Source organism: Chelonoidis abingdonii, chromosome 24 (assembly GCF_003597395.2).
Source record: "Chelonoidis abingdonii isolate Lonesome George chromosome 24, CheloAbing_2.0, whole genome shotgun sequence".
In the NCBI taxonomy this organism is placed as follows: domain Eukaryota; kingdom Metazoa; phylum Chordata; order Testudines; family Testudinidae; genus Chelonoidis; species Chelonoidis abingdonii.
The window spans coordinates 3189649-3200631 of NC_133792.1; positions in this window are offsets into that span (position 1 = coordinate 3189649).

Below are 10983 nucleotides of genomic sequence, written 5' to 3' on the forward strand. Positions count from 1 at the left end.
CATTGTCTTTAGCTTCTGCACTACCACCCCATCCACCTGTCAATCGCTGACTGCTAAGCGAGACGAAGAAGCAGTGCTCACTGAAAAAAACTGCTCCAGATTTCTGTTCCAAGCAGCAATAATGACTTGATTTCCTCCCTCTCGCAGTCCTCATCCATTCTTCAGAGATAGTCAGAGTGTTCTCAAAATGCAGCACCGGGAGGGCTTTCCTTGCAAGCCACGCTTCCTGCAAGTACGATCGGGGGACAGGGAGAGCATCTGCCCCTCCCAAGTGCTCTCCAGCAGGGATTGGGCCCGTCCCTGTCTGAGCTTGCCTACTCAGATTTGAACCTTAGCATTCAAACTGAAAGCTTAGCATAACTCTCTAAGCTTAATTACCATGTAGATCTGAAAGCCCTGCCACCAACCAGGAATTCCCAGTGCCGGTACACTCTGGTCCCCCCAAAAACTTCCCTGGGACCGCCAAGAACCAATCCCTTGGATTCCTTAAACAAGGAGAATAACCATTTCCTTTCCTGCTCTTTATTCTCCAGATTTCCCCCCGTGGTTATTTTATCTAGGATGATTTTCCCTGCTTCAATCCCTTGCAAACACAAACGAGAGGACAATTTACTCTTCCCCCCTCTTTGCCCCCTCCCAGTCTTCCCTGAGAGAGAGCAGTAATCCTTGGCACAGAGATTCCTATCCCTCATAAACTAGAAAAGAAGAGTCAACCAAGTTTAAAAGAAAGTTTAATATAAAAAGAAAGAAGAACAAAAAAATAAATCTACTTGTATTAAAGTGACAATACACAGGGCTATTGCTTAGAAGAAAAATATGAATAAACAGCCATATTTCAAAAAGAGATACAATTTAAAACATTCCGGCAACTAACACATAAAATATCACAAAAACAATACGAGCTTATTGTTTTTTCTACCTTCTCTACTCACCTTGATGAAATCAGAAGCTTGAAAGTAGACAAGATCCCTCTCATAGCTGAGAGCCAGACAAAGACACAGACCCAAACATTCCCTCCCCTGAGCTTTGAAAAATCCGGTTTCCTGATTGGTCCTCTGGTCAGGTGTTTGGTTCCCTTTGTTAACCCTTTACAGGTGAAAGAAACATTAACCCTTAGCTCTCTATTTATGACAGCCCCACTCTGGAGACACAAATGCTGGAGGAGCAGGCAGCCAGTGAGATCCCCACCTTCCCAGAGGCAGTGGGGTCAGACTTCAGTCTTGGGGTGACAGGCAGCAGGCTCCAGGAGCCCCTGGGCTCACCACCCTAACCTCCCATCACCCCTGACCCCTACTGCTTCCCTGCCCACCTCTCCATCCAGGGCTTAATTTGTCCCTGGAATTGCCAGGGATGAGTAAATCTGCTGTGAAAAGTGATATTTGTTAATATCATTTTTCATGTCAGACTCAGTAGCTAGCTGGGAGGCTATGAAAAGAGATTAATATACAAGTATCACTTTTCACAGCAGACTTACATCCAAAAAAAAGAGCAGCAACCCAAAAAGCACAAGAAATAACAAAAAAGTCAAGAATGCGCAAAGCACCTTATTTGTATTTCTATTCTGTTTAGCTCCAGTACATTATTTTGATTATTCAGTCTGTAAAAAAGGCCTCCATAAATAAATGACAATGATTGGGACATGGAGATGTGCACATTTCTGTGTTTTTCCTAAAGTTAAGTATTTTAGGAAAAATTGTCAGCACAGCCATCAAAAAAAATTTGTTGTGAGAACCACTAGCACCTCTCAGCAAGTATTTGCAATGACTGTGACGCCCCCAGGCAGCCTTTTCGGAACAGGAGGATTTATTAGTCAACTAGAATACAGCACTGGAAGTCCTTAGCATAAAAGAAGAGAAGGTTAAAGCATAGTCCACTCTGGTCAAGCCACAACGCACAAGCCAAGCTGTAGTGAACTCCATTCGCAGGCTCTGGCTGTCTCCCTCTGACTTCTTTCCATCAGCCCAAGTGAAAGCCCCAAGCTTCTTCCAGAACCCACATTTATACTCTGCTGGCCACATCTGTCCTTTGTTCTCCAGGCAGAGTGATGCTGAGTTCACCATCCTGCTGGCCAGTTTCCCCACTGTTGAGTGTCGCTTCATGAGTCACTGGAGTTTGCGCTGGTTGAATTGTGCTGAATGAGTCGGTTTCAGCCAGTTCTTTAACAACTCTATTTATGCCTCCCAGCCAGCGAAGCAACACCCGCCCCCCCTTATGTCTCTGCCCTGAGAGCAAACTTAATCCTTTCTTCCCCCCACTGGGCAGCAGTGCAGCGTAACAAGCCTTGAGGATAGAGGGACGCAGTATAGATCTCAACGTCACATGATCTACTTATAAGGAATCTAGGAAATACAGCCTAGACACACCTGCTAGAAGGTGGCTGCACAACTGGCTGGAAATGCGTCCTCAGAGTGAGCAGTAAGGTTAAGATGTTGTCACGGTAATGTCTAGTAAAACCACGGACCAGTCATGGGCAATAGACAGAAATTCAAAGAAGCCCATGACCTGTCTGTGGCTTTTACTAAAAATAAAGGAGGCGGCTGACTGGGAGGACTAACAACTCCAGCCCCTGTGGCAATGGCTCAGAGCTCCAGGGCCAGCAGATGACTGCTCCAGAGCCCCTGCCGCAGCTCAGACCTCTGGGGCCAGCATCTTGGTGCTCTGGGGTCCTTGCAGCGGCTGACAGCTTTTGTCTTGCCACTAGGACACAGGCAGAGCACGAAGCACAAGAGGTGCAACATCTCTGCAGTTAGATACACCCAGAGAAGATCCCACAATCCCTCCAGACCACGTGGGAGACCCCAGCACGTTCATCTGGGCACATTTTAAGCCTCTTGTACCTCTGCTAGTCCTCCCTGGTGGAGCAGCTCTGAGGTGCACCAGGGATGCACTGTGCCCTTTGTCTTCGTGCCGCACCGTGGATACAGGACTGGAAGTTGCTGTGAGTTGCTGGGACACAGAAGTGGCTGGTTGCTTTAACAGTGGCCACAGCTTTCCAAGGAGTAACAAGTACAGCAAAAGACAGTTCAGGTTCTGCACAGAAGGACCCTCTTGCAGCTTAGGCCATTCAAGTTTCTTATAATGTGGCTGCCACAGATGGGGGATGATGGCTGGAGTCTTCAAGCGAAGAGACGGGGTGCCAGGAACTGGTAGACCTGATACGAAACCCACCCAAACCCTTAACATTATTTAAGAACTGTAGCCGGGCAGAAGGCAAAGATAAGTGGCCTTATTCAAATGCTGCAAGATTAGCATCATCCTGCTTCCCCAGTTCAAAATCCCTTAAAATATCAGCTTTGCTAGAAACAAACTCTGTCCCAGTGTGTCTGAGCTCAGTCATTGACAGATGGGCAGGGGACGTGGGACCGTGCCACTCTCCCTCACCAACAGCAGAATGATTGTGGGGAAAGAGGGCCTCCATCAGTAGTGCCCACGGACTAATGTCTCAGTGATACTAGCTTTGCTGACCTGACATTTCAAGGAGTCCAAGGTCAGCCTGGAATACAGAGAAAAATCGATGTGATCAGGCTGCAGCTTATGCAAGCAGATAGGAGTCCTGGCTGGTGTCCCACGTGTCCGGAGCTGGGTCAGTGGGCCACTCCACCCCAATCTCAGGGAGGCTGCTAGACAAATCTCTCACCCCGAGCAGTGACCCATCACCAGGAACATTTGTCCCAAACGTCCCTCAGAAACTGTTACATGCACATCACTCCTGTCTTATGCCAGACGAAATATCAGATCCACTCCAGTGTCTGTGGTGATGCTGCATTCTGGAAACTGGAGCATTCTTACAGTGATCCGGGGCTCTTTTTAGATCAACTGAGTACACACGTTTTTGGAGATAAAATTGCAGTGTTCTGCCCACCGTGTCATTGTTTGGGATGATTTGGGGGGTTTAATTAGTTGTGAGCACAGATTAATTTACTCCTTGGGGAATTCCGCACCAATGCATATGCTCAGAATTTATGTCCCACGCTTATTTCTTTGTTTTCCCACAGAAAAATTACTTTCTGATGGGGAAGCAAATTCAAGCCACAAGACCGGTCATGTGACTCTCCCCAGCAGTATGTTTTGGGTGCCCAGGGCAGCCAGCAGAGAGATAAATCACTATGGGGCATGGGGTGGGACTGGGGAAGACACGGCTAATGGCTCCTATCTACACTGGGCTCAGCTGCTAGTCCAAGCTGAGCAAGACAGGACTTCCTCTTCCCCTGCATGGCATCCAGGGCTAGGTCAGACCCACCCCTAGATTTCTCCCCTGGCTATAGGAAACTCTGCAAACTCCCCCCCCCCCCCCATGCTTCCTGCATCCATGGCTCCTCAGCTGCAGGGAGGAGAAATCACTGTGCAGGGGGCTGCTCCCTCATCTGTCCAACCCCATGCAGCCAGACCCCCTCACACCCAGACCCTCCCAATGAGCCTCATTCCTCCTCACACCCAGACCCCCCTCCCAAGCTCCACTTCCCCTTCATGGAGTTAACCCGCTCTCTGCTTTTCTTCTCTCCCCCCACCTTAGCCTCTCATACTCTTCTAAAGGAATTTTCCATTCCCCACTCACACACCTTTGACCCTCCCCTGCTGAGCTCTATCCCCCTACACACTCAGACCCCCCTGCTGAACCCCAACCACCTGCACCTGGACCCCCTGCAAAGTCCCATTACCATTGCACAGAGAACACCCCCCCAACAAGCCCTTGTGCAGCCAGATCCCTCTGCACCCAGATCCCCCACTAAGCCACCCGCACCCAGATTGCCCCACACAGAACCCTCTCTACCCGCACCTGGATTCCCCCCACACTAAGCCCATCCATTTGGATCTTGCCTTGCTGAGCCTGCCTGCCCACACCTGGCATGGAGGGGCAGGGCCCTGGGGTGTTTCTGGGGCAGGCCTGGTCCTTGCGCTGTGTCAGGGTTGGGCGCAGCATCACTGCTGCAGCTGCACTATGATCTCCCACCTCTGTGCAGCCAGTGGCCTGTGCTCCCCAATGCCAGGCTGGAGCCTCCACATTTATTTGACAAATAAAATTTGCAGAATTTTAAAATATTGTGCGCAGAATTTTTAAATGTTTGGTGCAGAATGTCCTCAGGTATATTAATTCTATTAACACCCACATATTCCATCCTACTGAGCTATGCACGTGGAATAAATAAGAATAAAAGACAAGGGATAGAGTCTGTACCTGCTTTATACATCTTTGGGTCAGGGACAGCTGGAGCTTTACAGAATCAAACCCTGACATTTTCAGACACTTTAGTCCTTTGTCCCCTGCACCTTTCAGATCAGTACCTGCTGGTAATGATGGGAGCGTCTGGAGGTGAGAGCACGACAGTGCCAGCACAGTTCACAAGGCCTAAAGGAGCCAACTTCATCCTCAGCTGTGAATCTCTTCCTCTTGGCCACCTCCATGAGCTATGGTCAAGGTGGAACCCAGCCAGCTTTCCTTGCAATCATATGGCACTATGGGAACTTGGCTGCTTCTGGATCTTATTCTCCTGCTGGAGCATCTCACCTGGGATCAGTTCATTTGGGATGGCCTGGAAACGGTATCCTTTCCCATGCAGCGCATGGGCAGCTATGGGAACAGGAGGACAGCTCCACAAAGGGACAGAAATGCCTCAGTCCACCAGGAAGGCACCACTCAGATCCTCAAAGGCCCAGCTCAGCTAACCCTGTCGGTGTGTAACAGCCCTACTCTGCCTGAGCTGGAGCAAGGACTTTAACCCACATCTTCCTGCTGAGCTCTGGCCAACACAGTTTTGGGCACACTCAGCTGGGGCTCTCTCAGTCTCACCTGTTTTCCTTTGTATTAATTAGCTATTCAGTGGGCCAGAGAAGCTCAGGAGGATGGCTCTGTAGCCCAGTGCTTTGGGCACTCAGCCGGGAGATGAGACCCAGGTTCAAATCAGGCAGAGCAGGGATTTGAAAGGGTCTCCCACAGCCCAGCATGGTGCCGTCACCACTGGACTCATCCTATTGTGAGCACACGCCGGCCTCTCATGAGGAAGGGCTGCCCTGGCTGAGGCACCTGACTCCAGGAGAGGCTGAGACTCCCCCCTGGCCAGTCCCTTGGGGAGGTGGGGTTAGGCCACATTCCTTTCTTCAGCATCACCCACGGGCTATTTCAGAAGACTCCTGGCTCAGCTTGCTGGTTTCTGAGAATCTCTTTCCTAGGCATCTCAGTCTATGAGTTGTAGGGAGAGCCTGGGCATCGCAGGGTGCCTAAAAGTTAAGCATTGCAATGTCCCTGGCTGGTATCCTCAACTAGCAATTCGCCCTGCAACAGCTCCCCGCTGCATTCCATCCTGCCCCAGGGCTCAGTGGCACAAGGAAACACTCTCATCTCTTTTCCTACACAGTAACTCTGCCATCAATCTCCCAGGAGGGATTTTGCACCTAGGTCAATTTCTCTTCCTTCGAGCCAACAGTATCTGCCAAGGTCTCCTCCATCTGCGGAACGAAGCTTCTTGACTTTGAGTGAATGGAGGCTCTTGGACCAAACTCTGCTCTCATTTAAGCCAGTTAAATCCAGAGAAGATACACAGAAGTCAAGGGAGTTGCTCCAGATTTACGCTAGTGTCAAATAGCAGAATGAGGCCCTCTTCTGTATTCAACATGCCTGTGGGATATAAATCACGTTCATACCAAGGTTTGCTGATCTCCCTGCAGATCTCTGCGGTAGTGGGTGCCTGAGTAGAGCCAGCATCTTCCCCTAGTGACATGGCTTTCAGAACTCCCCAGAAATTCCAGGATCATTTGTTAAACAAGGGGAGGAGTGGGATTCAGGCAGGATCATCACTGAAACAGGCTTATGGGCATCACTCAGTGCTGAGGTTTTCTGGCACTCAGAACTGCCCAGACCAGGGAAAAGCAAAGATTGGATATACAAGTAAATCAGCCATCTAGTTACAGAAACATGAAACAGCCAAGATGACCAGTGTCAGGCAAACCTCCAAAGATTCAGATATCAGTTTGATTCAACCAAGTGACCACACATAGAAGCCGCTGTGAACAACATTGGGTCAGCAAACCAGCCTAGAAATCTCAGTGGGGCAGGCGCTCTCCCAGCACTTCCAGTACGTTCTGGTTCCCAGCTGGCCAGAGCAGACATTGCTGGGACATTCCTGCTCTGCCCAGTTGTGCTGGAGACTAGATGGCAGTGCAAAAGCACATTGGATGCCAGGCCTGTCCACAGAGAGGGGTGTGGAAATGAGCGGTAATGGGGAGTAGCTAGTGAAACATTCAGTCCTCACAGAGATTCATCTGGGGAGTTCTAGAGGTGAGGCAAGGGTCCCAAGAGAAGAGAAGGACTGAGGTGCATCCAAGTCTGGCCCCCTGCAATCACAGCTCTCTGGTCCCAACCAACTTCTGTCCAGCCTTGCTCACTGCTTTAGACACTGGCACCCCCTTCCCACTGCCATGGACAGTCCTTGCTGTACATGCACTCAGAGGAAAATGTGTTCCCTGCCCCAACACCCCCGCCCCCCCAGAGGCAAAGGTGACTCCCCAGGGAGCACTGTGATCCCAGCACTGGGCGAACCGCACCTCCCCCCACCCCCACCGGGACAGGAAGCCTCCACTCCAGCAGCACTGACAAGGCTTGTACGTTTGATACCCAATAACCAGCTTTCCATGCAAATGTGCCTTTTATCTGCTCGCCCCATAGACACGCACAGACTCACCTTCACACCCACACACGGGGCCTGACTTGCCACTGCCTTGCACCTTGTGCACTCATTCACAGCAGTTCAATGTGCTTTCACACACACGACTCCTCCCAACACATAGGCAAATGCCAGTCTGCTATGTCTCCCTCTGCCACCCCCCAATCACCAGCACATTTACCGGGGGGTGGGAGGGGAGAGCTTTCAGAGACAGGCCAGAGGAGAGAGGAAGCTGCTCCGAGACCCCAGTCCTGGGGGAGTGCTGTTGCCCAGGGATAGTTTCTGGCAAAGGGTGTGTGTAAAGATTAATGGAGGGGGAAATCTCTGAAATTCAGAGATAGCTGCCAGTAAAACTGCAGCAGCAAGGAAGAGAGTGTGTGTGCACACGCACAGGGCATGGGATGTATGAGTGCAGGGCATTATGCTTGTGTTAATGTGTGTGTGCATGCTAGATAGACATCTTCAAATCACCAGGGCATGATGAAATGCATCCTAGAATACCCAAGGAGCTGACTGAGGAGATATCTGAGCCATTAGCAATTATCTTTTAAATGTCATGGAAGGTGGGAGACATTCCAGAAGGCTGGAAAGGGGAAAATCTAGTGCCCATCTCTAAAAAGGGAAATAAGGACAACCCGGACAATTACAGACCAGTCAGCTTAACTTCTGTACCCAGAAAGATAATGGAGCAAATCATTAAGCAAACACCTAGAAGATAATAAGGTGATAAATTACAGTCAGCATGGATTTGTCAAGAATAAATCATGTCATACCAATCTGATAGCTTTCTTTGACAGGGTAACAAGCCTTGTGGATGGGAGGAAGCGGTAGGTGTGTTATATCTTGACTTTAGTAAAGCTTTTGATACTGTCTCACATGACCTTCTCATAAGAAAACTAGGGAAATACTACCTAGATGGAGCTACTATAAGGTGGGTGAAGAACTGGTTGGAAAATAGTCCCCGGGAGTAGTTATCAGTGGTTCACAGTCAAGTTGCAAGGGCACAATGAGTGGGGTCCCACAGGGATTGGTTCTGGGTCCAGTTCTGTTCCATATCTTCATCAATGATTTAGATAATGGCATAGAGAGAACACTGATAAATTTTGCCGACAATATCAAGCTGGGAGGGGTTGCAAGGGGTTTTCATGACCTATGAGGGAAGATTGAAAAAACTAGGTTTGTTTAGTCTGGAGAAGAGAAGACCGAGTGGGGACATGATAACAGTTTTCAAGTACATAAAAGGTTGTTACGAGGAGGAGAGAGGATAGGACAAGAAGCAATGGGCTTAAATTGCAGCAAGGGCGGTTTAGGTTGGACATTAGGAAAAACTTCCTAACTGTCAGGGTGGTTAAGCACTGGAATAAATTGCCTAGGGAGGTCGTGGAATCTCCATCACTGGGGATTTTTAAGCGCTGGTTGGACAAACACCTGTCAGCTCTATGATTCTATGCACAGGACAGTGCATGTGTTTGCATATGCAGGACCGTGTATGTGTGCAGGAGTCAGTGTGCCCAAAATGCAGAGGACTGTGTGTGTGTTTGCATGTGCATGATGGTGTGTGTGCACATGTACAGCAGTGTCTGTGTGCGTGTGTGTGTGCAGGGCACTGTTGTGTGTCTGCATGTGCAGCAGTCAGTGTGTGTGTGTGTGCACGCAGGGCACTGTGTGCACATGTGCAGCAGTCAGTGTCTCTGTGTGTGCCTGCAGCAGGTGGTGTGTGTCTGCACATGCATGCGCAGGGCTTATGTATGTGTAGGGCTTTTGTGCTACAGTTGGGGCGTGTGTATGCACGCATGCGCGTGCGCATGCAGGGCTCTGGGGTGTGTGCGCAGCAGTCAGGGTGTATGTGCAGGGCAGTGTGTGTGTGTAGAGCTCTCTCTGTGTGCAGCAGTCAGGGTGTGCATGTCTGCATCTGTGCAGCAGTCAGGGTGTGTGCGCGCAGGGCTCTGTGTGCAGCAGTTGGGGTGCGCAAGCACATGTACAGCAGTCTGTGTATGCGTGCTCAGCAGTCAGTGTTTCTGTGCCTATGTGCATGGCTGTGTGTGTGTGTGTGTGTGTGTGTGTGTGTACGTACAGCAGTCAGTGTCTGTGTGTGGCTCCGTGTGTGTGCAGTAGTCAGTGTCTCTATGCCTGGGAGCAGGGCTGTGTGTGTACAGCAGTCAGTATGTTTGCCTGCAACAGTTTGTGTCTGTATGTGTGCAGGGCACTGTGTGTGCAGCAGTCAGGGCATGTGTCTGTGCCAGACTGAGTGTGTGCGCACATGTGCAGCACTTGGGGGGGTGCAGGGCTCAGTACGTGCTCCAGTCAGTGTCTGTGTGTGCAGCAGTGTGCAAGTGCAGGTCTGTGAGTGTGTAGCAGTTGGAATCTCTGTGAAGGGCTGTGTGCTTTGCAGTAGTTGGTGTGCATGCGTATGTGTGTGCAGTGCTCTATATGTGCAGTAGGGCTGTGTGAGAAAGAGAGAGAGCAGGGCCTGCTGTGGGTGTAGTGCGTTGTGAGGAAGAGGGACGAGATAAGCCAGGGCTGTTGAGAGAGTGAGCAAGTGATGCGGCAGCGCTTTGTTGTGTGTGTGAGAGAGGAGCAGCCCTGTGAGCAGGGCTGTGTGTGAGAGTTGTTGTGTAGCACAAGCAGGGCTGTGTGTGTGTATGAGAGAGAGAGAGAGAGAGAGATGGCAAGCAGGGCTGTGTGTGTGTATGTGGGGAGAGAGAGGCCACGAGCAGGGCTGTGTGTGTGTGAGAGAGAGCGAGCTGTAGAGCAGGGTTGTGTGTGTGTTTGTGAGAGAGGAGAGAGAGAGAGAGAGCGCCCCGAGCAGGGCTGTTGTGTGTGTTGAGAGAGAGAGAGACCGGCGAGCAGGGCTGTGTGTGTGTGTGAGTGTGTGTATGAGAGAGGGAGAGAGAGCGCTCCGCGAGCAGGGCTGTGTGTGTGTGTGGTGTGAGAGAGAGAGACCCGGCGGCGGCTGTGTTGTGTGGTGTGTGTTGTTGAAGAGAGAGAGAGAGCGTGCCGCGCGAGCAGGGCTGTGTGTGTTGTGAGAGCCGCGAGCAGGGCTGTTTGTGTGTGTGTTGGGAGAGTAGAGAGAGGACCCGGCGAGCAGGGCTGTGTGTGTGTTGTGTGTGGTGAGAGAGAGAGCGGCTGTGTGGTGTGAGAGAGCCCGCGAGCAGGGGTGTGTGTGTGTGTGTGTGAGAGAGAGACAGAGCGAGCGAGCCGCGAGCAGGGCTCTGTGTGTGTGTGTGTGTAGCAGAGAGAGCGCCGGCGGACACAGGGTGTGCGAGTGTGTGTGAGGAGAGAGAGCCGGCGAGCAGGGCTCTGTGTGTGTGTGTGGAGAGAAGAG